We start from the raw sequence: 17,606 nt of genomic DNA, 5'->3' as shown, positions 1-17,606 counted from the left end.
TTTTCCTGTTGTCTCTGCTTTCTTACAGCCGAATCAGTGGTGAGTTTACTTCAACTTGGCTGTTACAAATACTATAACAGTTACCGTGCGTTGGTTGTTCCTTGGGCCAGGCGGATCACAGCATTGCTGAGCGTTGTAATGATTTCGCCTTGCTGTGTGTGTGGGGTGTGGTGGGGAGTGTGTAGTAATAAAGGAGCTCGCAATTTCATTACGTAAATTCCCTTCCAGTCTTCTCCTGAAAATAATATATGTAGAGACTACATTGTGCACACATACTTGTAATTATTTGTTTATACTTTTTCGAGTCTCTAGCCTTTTATGATCTCTGCGTCAGGCCATTTTGTAAGTGAAAATTTTTGCTTCGCTTCCCGATTATGTGCCTGATATCGAAACATTTGCCATAATTACTTGTCTCGCTACATTGCTTCTACTATTTCGCATTGTAATTGGTGTTATTACATTTTAGAGTTCAGTTTTTCCATATATCGAATGTGTCTACGATTTTCAAGTTTTACAAGAATTTGATTTTGATCGTTTAGTTTGTACGGCAGCTATACGCTGTAGTGGTCCGATATCGGCGGTTCCGATAAATAAGCAGCTTCTTGGACAGTAAAATTTCAGAGCGATATTTTAAAAATTGAGATACTAGTTTGCGTATATACAGACGGATGGACGGACAGACAGACGGACATGGCTAAATCGACTCAGCTCGTCATGCTGATTATTTATATCATAGGGTATATTTTATAGGGTCTCCGATGTTTCCTTTTGTGTGTTACAAACATAGTGGCAAACTTAATCCACCTTGTTGAGGGTATAATAACAACTTAGTTAACCGGTGTATGACTGCGGTATGGTATTGCACAAAAATAAGGCTAATTTAATAGTTATTTAAACCTTCTGGAGTCAGCAGTTATCACTCCTTGAAAAAAATAAAAATAAAAAAATTTCTTGCAATTGGAATACCTTCCAAGGTGTCAATCGTCTCGACCTTATCTGCGTAGACAAGCGATTTCATATAACTCTACAAACTTAGTCCAGAGATGGTAAATCGCACAATCTTAGAGGCCACGGCATACGCCCACGACGCGAAGTAATGCGCTCTCCAAAAGATTGCTTCAATAAGATGAATATTTCGTTGCCTGTATTGTATGTAGCGCTGTCGTGATAGCGTTTTGACTACAAACAAAGAATTTGTCACGCTACTCCGAATATATTTTGAAACAAGACGCGCCTCCAAGGCGGATTATTTCGTTTCATGCGCCGTATTATTTTACCGTTTACTGTTTACACGGAAAGTTGAAATAACGCACTCATGTTGTAATGTGTCGTGGCGGTGGTTTTAAAGTCTACGCTAAGCTAAGCTACAGAATGATATTGTTCACGAAAGCCCCACTAAAGCAAACATACAAACGAGCTAACTCCGCAACTTGCCGCTACACTGACATTACAGAGAGCGGAGGCAAACCGTGAGTACAGCCGGTAGTTGTTGCAACTGTGACATACTTTGTTCTCGTGCCAATCGCACCAGTTGCCAAGTTTAAATAAAAGACTGGAACAAAATTGCAAAGCAAACATTTTAAGATTGCTGACAACACAAATGCAAAAGCAAGCTGATGAAAGCGAAAGTTGAAACGAGTACAAAAATTATAATTATGACGATGAAAATGAAAACGCTGGCACTTTCATTAGTGGCATTATCTGTATATATCCGGCAACGATGCAACCGAATCACCGCAGGGTACAACAACAACAATGTGACTAAAAGCTTGCGTAGTATAAAGTCTGTAAACAACGTTCTTGCATTGCGGTGTAGTCAATAAGTTGAAGTAGTCAGTTGATATCCGCTTATAGAGTTGCCGTATAATATTCTAAAACATCGTGTCCATATATTGCATTTAAAGAAAGTATTGAGAATATTAGACTAGAGACTAGAGTAGGTCAAGTTTTGTTTGTAATTTTATGTAAATAGAGTTTAAGAGTAACATTTAGGTGAAACGAACTAAATATGGAGGAATGTAAGTGAGCCAATTCGGTCGGCAGCGAAATGCTAAGCAATAATGATGGCTTTAAGGATCAGATAATCGTATAAACATTTCATAACTTTCACATAAAATTGGTAGCCACAAATTAATGCAGTGGAAATTTTACCCTGTCACAAAATACAATCGATTTTCTGTGTTTGGCGCCAACTGAAACTCGGTCAAGAGATTTGAGGACAATTCACACCGCTCGTTGTTGGTTTTTGCACGCTTTTGGTGTACTTTTGGCCAGCCTTTACTGCCGCCACCACTACTTAACGGCGGTGAAGATGCGCCTCAAGTTTACAGCGCAGCGAAGCCAGTAAATATCGGACGCGGCGTAGGTACAGCCGGCACCACCATCTTCATGGCAAATCTCGACATGCACCACCGACAGAAAACAGTGGAAGGGCTTCAACACACTTCGTACTAAAAATATACGGACAAAGTCAGCGAAGTTACGAAAGGCTATGAAATGGAACGGAATAAATTTGCAGTAGCCAACTACGAGAGAGCTCTGAAAAGTATATTGAAGTAGCATGAAGTGCAGCAGGGTACGGCACTGTGGTGCCAGTATCGCCCCTTGTGACGCAATAGATGCAAGACACACGAGGCTTGTGGTAAGTATGTACAGATTTACCTGTATACAGAGGAAGTGTGAGTATAAAACTGCTAACGGCATGAATAGGGTCAGGGATTTGCAGAGCCGCCACTATTTCGTGCCACAAGTACACGGCGTATCAAATCACCAGTATTGCAAAGAAATATGCAAATGGGCATAGCCAATTTAACTATGGTATTGGCGACAGTCGGTAACTCAACTCGATTTGAGAAAATGTATATTTCAATTGGAGAAAGGTGCAACTATCTGACACCTATTTGGCTTCCCCAATCTCTCCGGTCATTGTTCGTTATACTGTTCTGTTCTGTCATACTGTCGCAACATTTTGCAACTGGGTATGAAAGTTCTGTGTTACTAAGGGCTGTTTGTAGCACCTAAAACTAATCGAGATAAACATAAGTAAAAACACGTCAAGTGGGCCCCCCATTTTCCACTTAATCATCGAATTTGAATGTGAGTATTTTTTCATAAAGTAGTCACCATGAACAAGTAATCTCCCGCCCAGTTTTTAAAATTTTAATTATAACAAACAAATTTTTTTTTTAAATTAAGTTTTAGTTAAAAAATTAATAATTAAGGAGTTGTAGTTCAATAACTTTTAAGTTAACAAATATAAATTTTAATGAAAACGGCGGAAACCGCTGCCGGTAATTGTCTTAATTCATTTTTAATCCAGTTAATTGCAATTTGAAATTTTGATGGATTTTACACATACACACATTATGAGTCCCACTTTTGCCAGCAGATATACCTACACTCCCGAGGTCGGAGTTTTTAAAATTTGGATAGTCAAATCTTTTCGTCAGGATTTGTGTATTTCGTGAAATTTATATAATAAAAATCGTTTTTGTTTTTGGATTTTCAATCACCGAAACATAATCGTTCATACCAGGTATTACGCGGCTGACATCATCGGATAGATAGAAAGCCTCAATACGATCGAGGGTTTCATTGTTCACAGGTTTTCCTTTCTTAATCTTAGGCTGCGATGCGAATCCTAGTTCTTGTCGTACTTTTTTTTCAGTTGTCATCATTCAGTTGGAAACTTTAAACTCTCTCCTTATCATTTTAATCAACCAATCTATAGAAAGCGTAGTCCAAACCTGAATTTAATCAGCTCAACTAGTTTTATCATTAAGAGCAGATTTAACCTTACTAAATAAAAGCTCTTTTGGAGCAATTTTGTTAAACTTTTTGACATCCTTCATCACTTGAGACTCTCTTGATTTTGATTAGAGGTTCACCAATTCACCTTACCAATTTATTAACTTTATCAACTTTTAATTTAATTCACCAAGAATTTCATGTTTTCGGCCTGAATAAATAGTCCGTTCACATGAATTGAACATTTAATCTCCAATAAAATCTTTAAAAAAAATTTAATTTACAATTTATTAAAAAAAAAAATAAAAAAAAAAAAATTCGTGAAGTTTTTAAAGCATTCTTTATTGCATAATAATCGACCGAATAGACCACGTTCGCGGAGAGTCGATTTGGCGCCGTTCGCAGCAACCCGGACTGACGTATGGAACGACTTGGCGCATTTTACGTAGCGATCTTAAATTAAAATGGTACAAAATACAGCTTGCGCAAGAACTGTAGCCGCTCGACCTTCCCAAGCGATATTGCTTCGCTCTATGGGCTCTTGAAAAGATCCAAGATGATCCGATGTTTTCGAGCCAAGTCCGTCTGTGAATAAATACATATATGAGATGACGGTCTGAAATTTGGTACACGAGCTTTTCTCACCAAGAAACTGCTCGTTTGTCGAAACCGCCGATATCGGCTAACTACAGCATATAGAATTCAAAGTAGCCGATAAAAATTATAATAAAGATCTTTTTATACTCCATGCTATAAAAAAATCACCTGTGAAGTTAACCCTTTGAATAACTAAATTAAATAATTTTTAACTTATATATTCTACTTTACAACCATTTAAAATAACCCAATAATAATTACTCCTCACACACAAAGAAATTCGTTTTGTTGCAGTTTATCGTACTTTATTTAATTTAACAAATACATATCAAATTAATTACGTTCATTCTTGCATAAATATTCTTTGAATTTCAAAAGGCGACAAAAGGTCTAAATACTTGTATAAATAAATATTGTGATGTACGGTTGTAGCTCGAATCGGATCCGTTGTGAGAATATTGTCCGAAAGAAAGGTGGATCTACCTGTTTAAATGACTATAAACTGCCCTTCCAACTACACCGCTTCATCAGGGTAAATAATGACACACCCTAATACAACACACCACACCTTGGAACACAACTCGCTCTCACAACATACACGACCACACTGCACACGATGTCACCACAGAAGTTGCCACCATACACGATGACATCCCACACAATCAACAATAAAAGAGGGATTGGATTTTCAATTCAACACATTCGAAATAATTCCGATCTCTTTTGCGCAACGTCACCGTATAATCGCTATCTCCGCTACCGCCCTTTTTAAAATCGTGGTATTAATTTTTAGTTCAAAGGTTGTGAAAATAACATTTAATAAAAAAAATAAACATTTTTAATTTAAACATAAAAAGAGCGTTTTATTAAAAAAGGGAAATAATATGTCTTTCGTGAGTGCTAACATTGTAGCATAATTATTCACTACCATCTAGTCATATTTACTGAATCTAAATAAGCTGGTGCAAATGTGCAACTGAGGGTCGTATTACCGATTTCGGTGTCAGGACAATCGACTTTAATTATATCTGAAAATATTATTACAATTTAAGTCAATTAAGGTTAAAGAAATTATTTAATCAAAACAGACCTTTAGTTTCCCTACACTTCGTGAAAACTTCTCCTGAGGCATCTTCAGTATTTATAATGCATACTTCTGTGAGTTTGCATTTAGGATCAGCATTTGGTCCGTTTCTGTAGCATACTCTTTTTTGAGCGTTAACCACGCCAATTACCAAAAATGCTGTAATTGTATTTTTGTATTTTAATACTTAAGTGAAAATTAAGACATTAAGAAACTTACCCGAAAGTATTAAAGTGAGGAACTTCATTTTTATTTGAAGAATTTAGTTTTCCTAAGACGCTGTGTTGGGAATGAGTTGCAATTGCCAAATCACCAACTTTTATACCGAAGTCATTCTTTGGAAATTTCCCCAAAGTCAACAAAAAACAATCTGGGTAAATTTGGCAAGAACAAATATTTAAACATCGAAATTTAAGCAATTACAAATATTAACTGTTTAAATACTTATGAACTTTACATAATGTGAACGCAAAGAGAGAAATAAACGAGCGAAGAGACGCTATCGGTTACTCTATAATCACCGATTTGAACAGTTTGGAGTCCCACTGAAGAAAATTTCTGTATAATGTAAATTCCTTACAATGTATGAATTGCGCCCTGACACAAAGTTAACGTTGGATCGGATAAATTAGAAATCTCCAAAGTATATGGTACTTCTCCAGGCTGACAACCAGCCAATCATACCTATTCCTGTAAATACTAAACTAATGCAGTGAAGTTTTATTCTACAAGTACTCTACTTCAATCCATTTAATTTCATGGGCATTGGCATCTTATTGTATCCGTGTAAGCTTATCTGATAACATGGATCACATGAATCAAAACCAAAAATAACTTTATTCAGTAGCTTAATTTTATAATAAAGCTGGACTAATAGCTGATTTCTCAGAACACTCAGCTGTTTCATATGAAAATCGTTAAAGGCAGTAAATACAATTTATACAATACTACTAGACCTTTAATTAACTATACTATTGTATACAAAATACTGGTTTGACCGAGAACCAAGTTCTCGCTTTGCCTCAGTTCCTGACTCCATTTACTATTAAATTCTCATTTTAAGAGTGAATAATTTGTTAATGTGGGTTTAAAAAATCATCGGTTCAACAAATAGAAGAATTAGTATATTTACATAAAGGTTTTTATTGTACAAGTATTGTTTTATTTTCAAGCAAACCTACTCGAAATATTTGTGATCGTCTGTCTGTATTCATCTAAATTTCAGCTGTACAAACAACTGTGGAAGAAAAATTCAGCAAATACGGGTGAATGTAATTTAAATTTAGATTTTAATCAAATGTGAGAAAAAGCCCTCATCGATACATTCCTACTATTTACAGGTGCTTTATATTTCTGCGTATATTATCGTATAAGTCTCCCACGATCTTCGAAGAAGTTAGTTCAAATATTTCCAAAATATTGCTCTAGCATAATACTTTTGTTTACCTAATGGTTGTTTGTATCACCGAGATTGATATAGGGTTATATATATATAAATGATCAGGACGACGAGACGAGTTCAAGAATGAATATCTGTCTGTCCGTCCGTCTGTGCAACTGTAACTTAAGTAAAAACTTATATATTTCGATTAAACTTGGTGCACCGGAAGAACGTTTATATCGGACCATTATAACGCGCACAAAACGCAAATACGCAAAAACCTATAAATTGCTACAACTAAGCTCCACAATTACGACTGTTATTTGACATAAATAATCGGGTCATCAGCGTGGCACCGCCCCCTAATCAGTTTAATGTATATATATCTCCCAAACTATTCAAGCTATAACACCCAAATTTGCAAAGGAAAAATAGTTTCTGTTCCTCCGGCAACGGCGTAATAATATCTGAAAACGGGTGATAGTCAGACTACTAAAAGTGCAATAAAAAATTACTAAATGTTTCAGAGGCATTAAATTTTAGACCCTAAATGGTATAAAATCGGGAAAAAACTTTGCACAAATAGTGCTACTAATATAGGTATATATATTATATATATATTTTAACGGCAACGATGAAGTTTTCGGTAGTCTGGTGATTGCCGACAGCCTGGTTGCCCTTCGCTTTTCTTAAGCGAATGTTAAAGCGATGACTCTTATGGTGAAGTGTTGAAATACTTCGATGGACCAATGAAAATGCGGGTACAATGGCAAATTGATTCCGAACAATTGCTCGATATTAGAAATAGTAGAATAGAACCCCAGCCAAATACATGTACTACCAGGCAATTTCTGCACTCCTGTTCACGAAAAAATTGATTAACTTAGAGTATATTCCTGAAAGTAAAAACTAATTATTTGGATCATAACTGACTCAGTAGTCAGACTACATTGCGGACAAAAATGTAGATGTTGACGAAATTAAGTTCCAGATATAACAGCTGTTGCCAGACTGTCAGATGTATTTTACGAATAAATCATTCGCTACTGTTGTTGATGAAAATGAAAACGTAAATTATATACCTAGGATTAATTATTATTCAGCGTAATTTCAATCCAACTCAATTATGTAACGGTACATGTTTGGTATTAAAAAAGGTTACAGGAAATATCATGTAGCAACCATTTTGAAATTTTAATAGAGACATTGAGCACCTACCACCTTTTCCAATGATACTGTCAGAATGTACGATACGAAAGAGCTGAATTAAATTGAATTTGAGAATATTCATAAATGAAAATTATAAATATTATAGTTAAAATTTCATTTCATTATCTCAAATGTTACCAACCGACAACTATTAAAATTACTCATTTGTTACAAACTTAAATCTAAAATTAATAAGAAATTCAACATCTTATGTTTATTTGTGTTGAATAACAAGTCTACAAAAATTTGGATCAATCATTTTTAAATTTGGAAATAATATTCAAATTTTAACATCTTGGACTATTTCACCGAAAATAACTATTTAGTTTTTATTTAATAGTTTATAATTAATGTATACCTTAAGCAATGCGGGGGGCGGGTCCTCTAGTATACTTATAAAACTAATTTAACCGACATATGACCTATAACATAGGTTAAAAAGATATAAATATGATTGTATTCCATTCACAATTTCGTCGAACAATGAAAGTTGAATTCTTTAGCCAATTTTTTATATATAAAGTTTTGCCACACGTAAAGGTATTTCCCCGGCTTTGATCCCTGCAAGTTGCAAAAGTATTTAATTTTCGTTTACATCCCGAATAATATATAAAGGTCTTACGAATAGTGTATCAAAATAACACTCATTGAGCCCATAAGGGCGACGCTTTTACCTAGAAAGGTAGATGGTTCTAGCTTGCTGTCTAAAATTAGTTTTTAGTGGTGGCATTAGAACACGAAAGTTTGTTACATGGACAAAAAGTCGAAGGCGTTTTTAGGGTTAATGAAAGCGTCTGGTTAAATCAAACAGCATAGTAAATTTTAACTTTGATGGAAAAACTGCTTTTGAAGCTCTAATTGACAGAAACCTGAAACAGTTTTGTAGTTCTAATATAAATTATGGAAAATATTTAGATTTGTTGAACTTATAAAAAAATCAATGTTTATCGAAAGTTTATGTCATAAATATTGAAATGAGCTAACGTGCCAGCCGCTAAAAGAGTTGCTGTTGAAGGCCTTTATTCAAACAAAGTATATTTCTTTTTTTCTATGTTTTCATACAATGTCAATGTCGAAAGTTCAAGGACGTGAAAATAAGCACAAGTCGCGCCCTAACCTTCAACAAGCTGCAAGTCGACGAGTATACAAGTATATGTATATGTTCAAATCCTACAAACAGCCGCATATCCTCAAAGCGGCTGCAACTTTAGATACAACAACTAACAAGGCCTTCCAACATCAAGTTTTGTTGCATATGCAAACGCTCAGGACGCTATAATGACGGGTGAAATGTACGTACCTACTAGTATGCTAATATAACAACATATACTGTATGTACGAGTTGCTGCTTTAAAGACCAAGCACAAGTAATATCACAATTTCATGGTAACAGGGGCGAGCGGCGATCCGTAACCCATACGCGCACGTGTGTGTGCATGTGAGCCGCCTAGCCCTTCACTTACAATTACGCGTTTCCGTTGGCAGGAAGAAGGTCAAACACGAAATGCTTGTTAAATGAAAACAGTAGAAGGCCGATCACCGATGGGTGGTGGAGCGCATTGGGAGCATAGTTCACTAAAGACCAAAGCTACTTCTCGATTGAAGATGTGTATTTATACAAAACTTAGAGCAGCATGAACTCGCCGACCTATTGGCTTATCGCCAGCGTATTCTCATCACCGCTAGAGAGAAAAGCAAACCAAGAATTTCCCAATTTCGCACTCTCAACTACAGTTACACATAGCAAACTTTGTGATTTCATTCTCGTCAGAAGGCAGAGGTGAAGGACAACAGTGTTATCCATTTCAGCCTTTTCGTTTCAATATACAAAATACAGGCGGTATCCTTCAGTGAGCTGTCACAACGAATTAATCATACCTGAAGGTGCGGCGCTTAGTTTACAATGGTTATTAAACGTGTTGTAAAGTAAAGAGCATTTTTGACAATTCTGATATTAGGTAAACTTTTTACCCAATTTTATCCATTTTATTAACAAAGATACACCGTTATTAGAAAATCACTCTCATTCGGTTTTCTTGAGATAACTCACATACATTGTATTGACCAATATATGCGGCATAAAGTCACTCGGATGTTCGAAAATCTTTATATGTATTAGGTATATGGAGGCTAAGGGAAGTATCAACCCCATTCAACCCACTTTGATATTTACACATACTTTTATCAGGAAAGGATTCTGTCCGAATTTTAATTATATATCTCACACATTGACCGATATTTTCGGTAAAAAGTCAACATGGGAGGCATTGGGATCCACATATTCGATACATAGGGGCTTGAACAGTTTTGGTTCGATTTGTGCAATTTTAAGTCATAAGGTGTCAAACATTAAATACACTATTCGTGCAAAGTGTTATCTCGTTACATAAATTGGTGCTTTATTTGTGTACTGGAATGGGCGTGAAAGTGGTCCGATTTCGCTTATCTACAACCCCTTTCTTAATTTTTTACTAAGGAAAACGTGTATCAAGTTTCATCAACATATCATAATTTTCACTTAAGTTACAGCTTACACGGACAGACGGGCAAACAGACCGTCACACGGATTTCAACTCGTCTCGTCATCCTGGTCATTTATATACATATATAATATATAGCCCTATATATATCTCGATTAGTTTTAGATGATACAAACAACCGTTAGGTGAGCAAAACTATTATACTCTGTAGAAACATGTTGCAAGAGTATATAAATTAATTATACAATCGAAGTCGAAGAATTTCTTTCTGGGGGCATTTTTACAGAAAAGTTTTCCTTCCAACATATTTGTAATATTGATGTAACTTCGAAAATTCTTCTGAATTTGAATTAAAATTATTTTCCGCGCTCTGATTTTGTGATAGTAGCGTACTCACAAGAAAAGCATCTTACATCATCTGCTCAAAACGTATGGTAATGCTAAAATAAGCAAACCATTTCAAAATTAAATAATAAAGATCTAAGATAACTTGACTACAAGATACATTGCTAACAACTTAAATAAATCTTACGGGATCTCAGTACTAGCAGGTCGTACAAGAGAGATTGCTGGGATTGATCAGTTTGCTATATGCGTTCGTTATTTTGACCACTTATCAAAACTTCGGGTGGGCTTCTAAGCCTTCGTTTTTGTCTTTCTAGAAATTTTTTTACCACGATCCATTTATTCATGGCTTTTCTGATGCGTAATATCAAAGAGTTGAGTAATTTTTTTGGTGAGGAGACTGATATTTTTTAACGCCTTTATTAGCTTCAACTGTACGCTTGTATGTACATATGTATGTATATAAATGAAAACTAAAGAAACAGATTTTTAGTGCACTAAAAACTAAAAAGTACAAAACAATTTTTCATATAACACAATTTTTAATTCCATCTGTTTCTTTCCCTTTCCTGTGTACAAGAAACAATCAATGTATCCGGATAAAACTTTGCACAAATTGTGCCTTTGAGGTCCCCCACAACTTTGCACAAGTAGTGTCCTCCACATATTTCATCTTACGTTAATTTTCGAAATCGCAAAATAACTTATGCCAAAAATGGGTAAAAGCAAGTCAATACTTCCCTTAGCCCCTATATATCTAACATAAATATTTTCGAGCCTCCGGTTCACTTTATACCACATCTATCGGTTAATATGTAAGAAATCTTAATGAAATTCAGAAATAATATTTTTTAATAACAGTGTATCCTTTTTCCTTAAATGAATGAAATCACGGCGATACTTTCTTTAGCTTGATATATGAAATGTTCGGTTACACTCGAACTTAACCCTTCCTGACTTGTCTTAACAAGTTTTATGCCGAAATATGAAATTTTAGTGAAATTAAATGGACAAGTTTTTTCAAAATCTATGAGGTTGAGTGCTGAATCAGAATGAAATTGATCTATACCTGGGTGTAATCTTCAGATCTCTAATATAATTCCGATTCTCTGGTTGACGTTTTGTTTACATCAATTCATGATATCACATATATAAAGGGTGTTTTTTTTCGTGGTATAGAACTTTAAGTTGGTATTACTGTTCAAGATGGCGACCGATTTAACAGCTGTCAAGTGATTTATTCTCAATTTGGTTTGGCAATTCATCATGAATAGACTAAATCCTGAACAACAATTGCACTTCTGAATGAATGGCTACGTTCACAAATAAAACTGCCGTATTTGGAGTGAAGCTAATCCTCAAGTGTATGTCGAAACACCGTTACATCCAGAAAAACTGACTGTTTGGTGCGCTTTATGGGCTGGTGGAATCATTGGTCCGTACTTCTTCAAAAACGATGATGACCAGAACGTTACAGTGAATGGTGATCGGTATGGAGCCATGATTACTAACTTTTTCATTCCTGAATTGAACAACCATGATGTCCAGGAGCTGTGGCGCAACATGTCACACAGCTCGTGCCACAATCGATTTATTGAAAGACACGTTTGGTGACCGCCTAATTTGAAGTTTTGGACCTTGTGATTTAACACCGCTAGACTACTTTCTGCGCATAGACCAATGACTTTACATAACCTACAAACGCTTAACCATTTGGAAGACAACATTCGCCGTGTTATTGCCGTGTACGGCCTCAAATGTTGGAAAAAGTTATCGAAAATTGGACGTCCAGATTGGACTACATCCGAGCCAGCCGTGGCGGTCATATGCTAGAAATCATATTTAAAGTGTAATGATTATCTTTGGGATAAATAAAATTCATGTCAATCGAATAATCCATCGTTGTTTATTGCAATTTAAAGTTTTATATCTCTAAAAAAACACCCTTTACATATGTTTTATCTTAGTTGAGATGTTTTTCTGTTGAACTATAGCAATAAAATTAAATCTAAGTTAATTACATTAAATATAAGTCATGAATATCACAAATTTGAATGTAATTTATTCACGGTTTTCTTGAATAATAAATGTTGACATTTTTCGCAACATTTTTTAATATACAATCTTGCCAGCACCTGAACGAATTTCCTGGGCTTTGATTGTTGCAATTTGCAAAAGTATAAAATGTACGTTTACACCCGAATTTAGCCCTTCCTTACTTGTTTAATATTATTATTATTAATTATTTACCAAAAATTAATTTAATTTTTTAGTTATTATTTTATTTGTTTGTTTAATTTTTTTCACTTTGATGAATTTCGCTACTGACAAATAGATGGCGCTAAAGCAGAGTCACACAGGAAAATTTCGAGTAGATTAGCTTCAAATCTCCTCTGAGACGAAGTTAACAAGTGTAATTTTTGTTTGGCGAAATATTGCTAAATCTAATAGATTAGTAAGATAATCTACTCCACAATCTAAATCTCGTGATTAAGTGTCGGTAGTAACTCGGTATTAGCTTATTTAATAATTTCGCTTTCGTTGCCAAACTTTAATTTTTTAAACCCTGAACAGGGTTTGCCACGAAGTTTGTAACACCCAGTAGAAAACGTCGGAGACCGTATAAAATATATAGATAAATGATCAGCATGTTGAGCTGAGTTGATTTAGCCATGTCCGTCTGTCCGTCTGTCCGTCCGTCCGTCTGTACATACGAACTAGTCCCTCAGTTTTTAAGCTATCGATCTGAAATTTTGTACCTGTCCACCAATCGGAATCAAGTGCTTGTATAGGAAATTTTTTTATTTGACGTAATATCTTCACGAAATTTGTCATGAATTATTATTTAAGGCAATAATGGTATCTCCGAAGAAGTTGTATAGATCGGATTACTGTAGCATATAGCTGACATATCAACTGAACGATCGGAACAAAGTGCTTGCATGAAAAACTTTTTTATTTGACAAGGTATCTTCACGAAATTAGATCGGAATCAAGTTATTGTAAGAAACCTTTGTATCTGTGAAGGGTTATAGCTTCGGTGCAACCGAAGTTAACGTTTTTTCTTGTTTATGGCATCGTAATACACTTTATGCGAACGGTATTGACGATAATATTAAAAATGCGTTGCTTGATAGTAGTTGTAGTTAAACATTGCTGTGGTTGGATCTACTATTTCTAGGAATATTCATTTTTTTTTATTGTATATATATACATATATTAGAGTGGAGCGAAAAAAAATTTGTTTTTTGCTTAGCCTGAGGGTAAAACCTGTGGATTATAACATAAGAAAAATTTTGAACACTTTCAAAGTAAAGTTTCGAGTTAAAATTTTTATTTCGTAAAAATTTTTTGAAAAGTGTTCTAGAAGCTGTGGAGAGTCCTCTTTCTGGTCAATTAAAAGTTATTAACTTAAAACCTTTTGTGGTCATTATTGGAGTTTTAAAAAAAAGTCTTAAACGAAAACATGCTTTCCTTAAGTGGGTAAATAAATTTTGAGTCAAAAACCGTCACATTAGGTAATTTTTACATAAATGTAAAGAGTTTAAACCAAAAATAATTTTTTTTGTCAAAAAGAGTTTTAACTCGAAATTTACTCGTAATGAGGGGGCCTAGATGTCTAGATGTTAAAAATTTTTTTTTTTTGTCTAAAAACTTTCTTTTTTTATAATTTACAGATTTCATCCTCAGGCTAAGCAAAAATTTCTTCGCTCCACCGTTATATATATAAATAAAATCAAATTTCGATTGGTTGACAACATCAGAGAAACTTCTTCCAAAAATAGCTAAAGTTCGTAATACCAAAAATGATTTTGGTTGCTTTAACTTTAATTGAACTAAGTGGAGTTGATAACCGTAATAAGGGTATTAATTATTCTTATTCCAATTAATGAAAGCTAAGACTTTAGATAATACACAACAGCTGCGCTTATAATCTTAAGAGAAAGACCTAGTGTGAAATGAAAAAAAATATATATTTATAATTCATATTGCGATAGGTTATACCCTCATCAACAATAAACTATAAATTTAAATCGATATACCAAATAGTTTTTGAGTTGCAGTCTTCTAAAGTTTAGCCGCTCAGTTCAATCAGCTTTATCAGTCTCAAGACTACATTTTTCACTTGGGGGCAAATGATCACTATCAAATTACCTACCAACTTTTTTGAGATCTGATCAAAACTCGAGTTATGGTAGGTTAAAAATTGTTTTTTTTTGTTGTGAAAACGCAGGCAGTTTGTCAGTTTTAAATTTTTTCATTTGATAGGAGGTCATTGTACGTACAACATCTTCTAGTCTTTTTTTTTTTAACTTAACAAAATTACTCGCTGAAATGAAAATGTAGAGAACAAGGCTGATTTTGAAGAAGAAGATTTATATTACTATGATAATGATATCGGGAAGTTGTAAGAGTCACTGTTCTCGACTGTAATCGGTGTATCCATATTTTTTATTGCCAATTTTTGTTATAGTTTATAAGAATCCTGTTAAAAAATGCATTGGAGGTGAGAAATTTTCGACTAAACTCTTACATATTCAAATTTGACTCTATTCGAAAATACAATTAAAGATGCTCGGGGAACTTCTCGTTTGAAACTGGTACAGTATAATTTTTTCCTTAATTGGTGCGAAAATTTTCATTAAACTGGTTCAAACCAATTACTCACGCATTCTTCTGATCACTAAATATTAATTTCAGAGTAAGCTTCTAAAAAGCAATTCACATTCAACAATTTAGCACTTAATTGAGCCTGTGTGTCACTCGTTGCACCGGGAAATCTTTGCCAAATTAAGCATTGATTTCTACAGGAAAAATCTACACTTTCAATTCTAATTTGTTACGCACTTACTACAAATGAAATATTTTATTGTTTTCGCATTTGTGTGCATTCGCCTGAATTCGTTTCGGTCGTACACTGCGTATACGTAATACATTATGCAACTACTTTTTCGCCTAAGTGCGTCACATAAACAACTGCAAATGCATTGAGCAGGCAAGCACACATACTCTTAGCACGTAAATGAAAATACACATACAAATACTTATATATCTGTTTAGACTATAACCAATGTGGGTGTATGTATGTGTGTGCGTGTGAGCACTGTATACATATATATATATCCTGCATTGAGGACAAGGATACTCCTCGAGTCGAGCGCATTGTGCGAATAGATTATGATTTAAAACACACATGCAGCTTTAGTTGCGCCACACCAATAACGGTACCACTAGCAACATCGGTTTCAAAAACGACGAATGAAAATACAAATTGTATACATGCAAATATAGTAAACAAATATATTTAAACGGGTGCACACGTATACTAAAAATACAAAATATACGCTACGCACTGGCGTGAGTGTGTGTGGCATGAGCTTCAGCACACTGCTGTGAAATTCATGACGTAAAACGACGCAAGCGTGTGCTTGTAAGCATTTGTCTGTCTGCATCGTTCAATACGTGTGTAAAAATGAAAAAATGCTGGCATGCAGTTATCGTATAAGTGCAAATAGTGTGTGGGTGCGTGTGTCCTCACCTATCAACTGGTCAAGAATCCTGCTCAGCAGCCTCGGGGCAGCTCACTTGATGGTGCACACGTCACATATATGTATGTGAAGAGATGCAGTTAGCTATAGCACGTTTTCACTTTTGCTTTCATTGATTTTACTTGACACGCAAGCACACACACACACTTTCACAAGCATACGCGGGCACGGACCCTGACGTAGTAGCACCCGAATTTGACAGTAAGGAAACGAACGGACACTTGAGCATGCTGCGAAGCGAGTTTCTGGCGTGCAGGGCAAGGGAGAACGATTTTTTTCCGTTTTCTTGTATTTAATTTTTCTGAAATTTCAGTTAGCCTTGTGCTAAGCTACTTTTTCTGGCTTCCTGTATTGAGTTGCTTTTACTTTCACTTTGCCGTGCACAGTTATCTATGTATTTAACACTGAACAGCACACACACATGCGCGTTTTTTCAATACTACTGCTTTATTAATTTTGCAACACTTCATTGCCATTTGCCATTACTAAACACTTTCACTTTCCTTGCCACTGCTTTTGTGCTTTTGTCCGTATTTGTTTAGTTGCTGTAGTCACTGTTGTGCACCTGAAAACTGTCAGAAACTCACTGAACTCACTCACGGCGCGTTACCAATGTTCGACTGCGCTCCGTTCTTTTCGATTTCGCTCTTACAGCTCACGTGTCCACATCTCGACTGACTCAATTGATTCTGTGCAAATCCGCCAAAAACGACACCGCGTTGCTGGTTCCGTAACAGTCGTCCATTATTATCGTTGGCGCTGTTAATGTTGCCTTCATGCAGCTGGGCTGCTCTGTGAAAATATGGGGATTTTTCCACAGCCCGCGCAGTGCGCAGCCGCCGGCCAAAGTCGTGTGAGACATTACCATGCGCTGTGCTGGGCACAGTTTGGCCTTCCACTATTCGAGGAGCGCGTGCTGAGTACAAGTAAGGCTGAATAGCGTTTTTGCTGTTGTTGGTTAGGTCTTTTTGTTTTGTCATGCGGCCATACATGTGATTCCTCGAGTCATGCACAAATGATATCTTATCACAGTCGTTGCGAAGGAGGACGTCAACAGCTTTCCTATACATATTTATATTTGTATATATATCTCTTTATACTATGTAAACAAGTAAATGGGTTTGTCGGTATGTACGGCGACAGCAAATCTGCTTCTACACACATAAACGAAGGCCGATTAATGACTTTTAAAATTCTTCTTAAGCTTGAAATAT

At 35.4% G+C, this 17,606-nt stretch overlaps 1 protein-coding gene and 1 long non-coding RNA gene across 6 annotated transcripts in view; both read right to left on the bottom strand.

Annotated features, from left to right (window-relative positions):
- LOC106621288 (uncharacterized) overlaps positions 1–17,054 on the bottom strand; it is a 186,277-nt gene extending 169,223 nt beyond the window's left edge. For all 5 annotated transcript variants that reach the window (XM_036363394.2, XM_036363411.2, XM_036363424.2 and 2 more), the window contains exon 1: positions 16,383–17,054. The gene's annotated coding sequence lies outside the window, so the exon portion shown is untranslated. The remainder of the gene's footprint in view (positions 1–16,382) is intronic.
- LOC138857822 (uncharacterized) lies at positions 4,624–5,749 on the bottom strand. Its single transcript, XR_011397019.1, has 4 exons — positions 5,648–5,749; positions 5,435–5,587; positions 5,273–5,372; positions 4,624–4,827 (listed from the first exon to the last, which is right to left on the bottom strand). It is a non-coding gene; the product is annotated as an uncharacterized lncRNA (long non-coding RNA).
- Positions 17,055–17,606: the final 552 nt, after the last annotated feature.

This window comes from Bactrocera oleae, chromosome 6 (assembly GCF_042242935.1).
Source record: "Bactrocera oleae isolate idBacOlea1 chromosome 6, idBacOlea1, whole genome shotgun sequence".
NCBI classification, from domain to species: Eukaryota; Metazoa; Arthropoda; class Insecta; order Diptera; family Tephritidae; genus Bactrocera; species Bactrocera oleae.
This window is presented reverse-complemented; position numbering and strand designations above follow the sequence as displayed.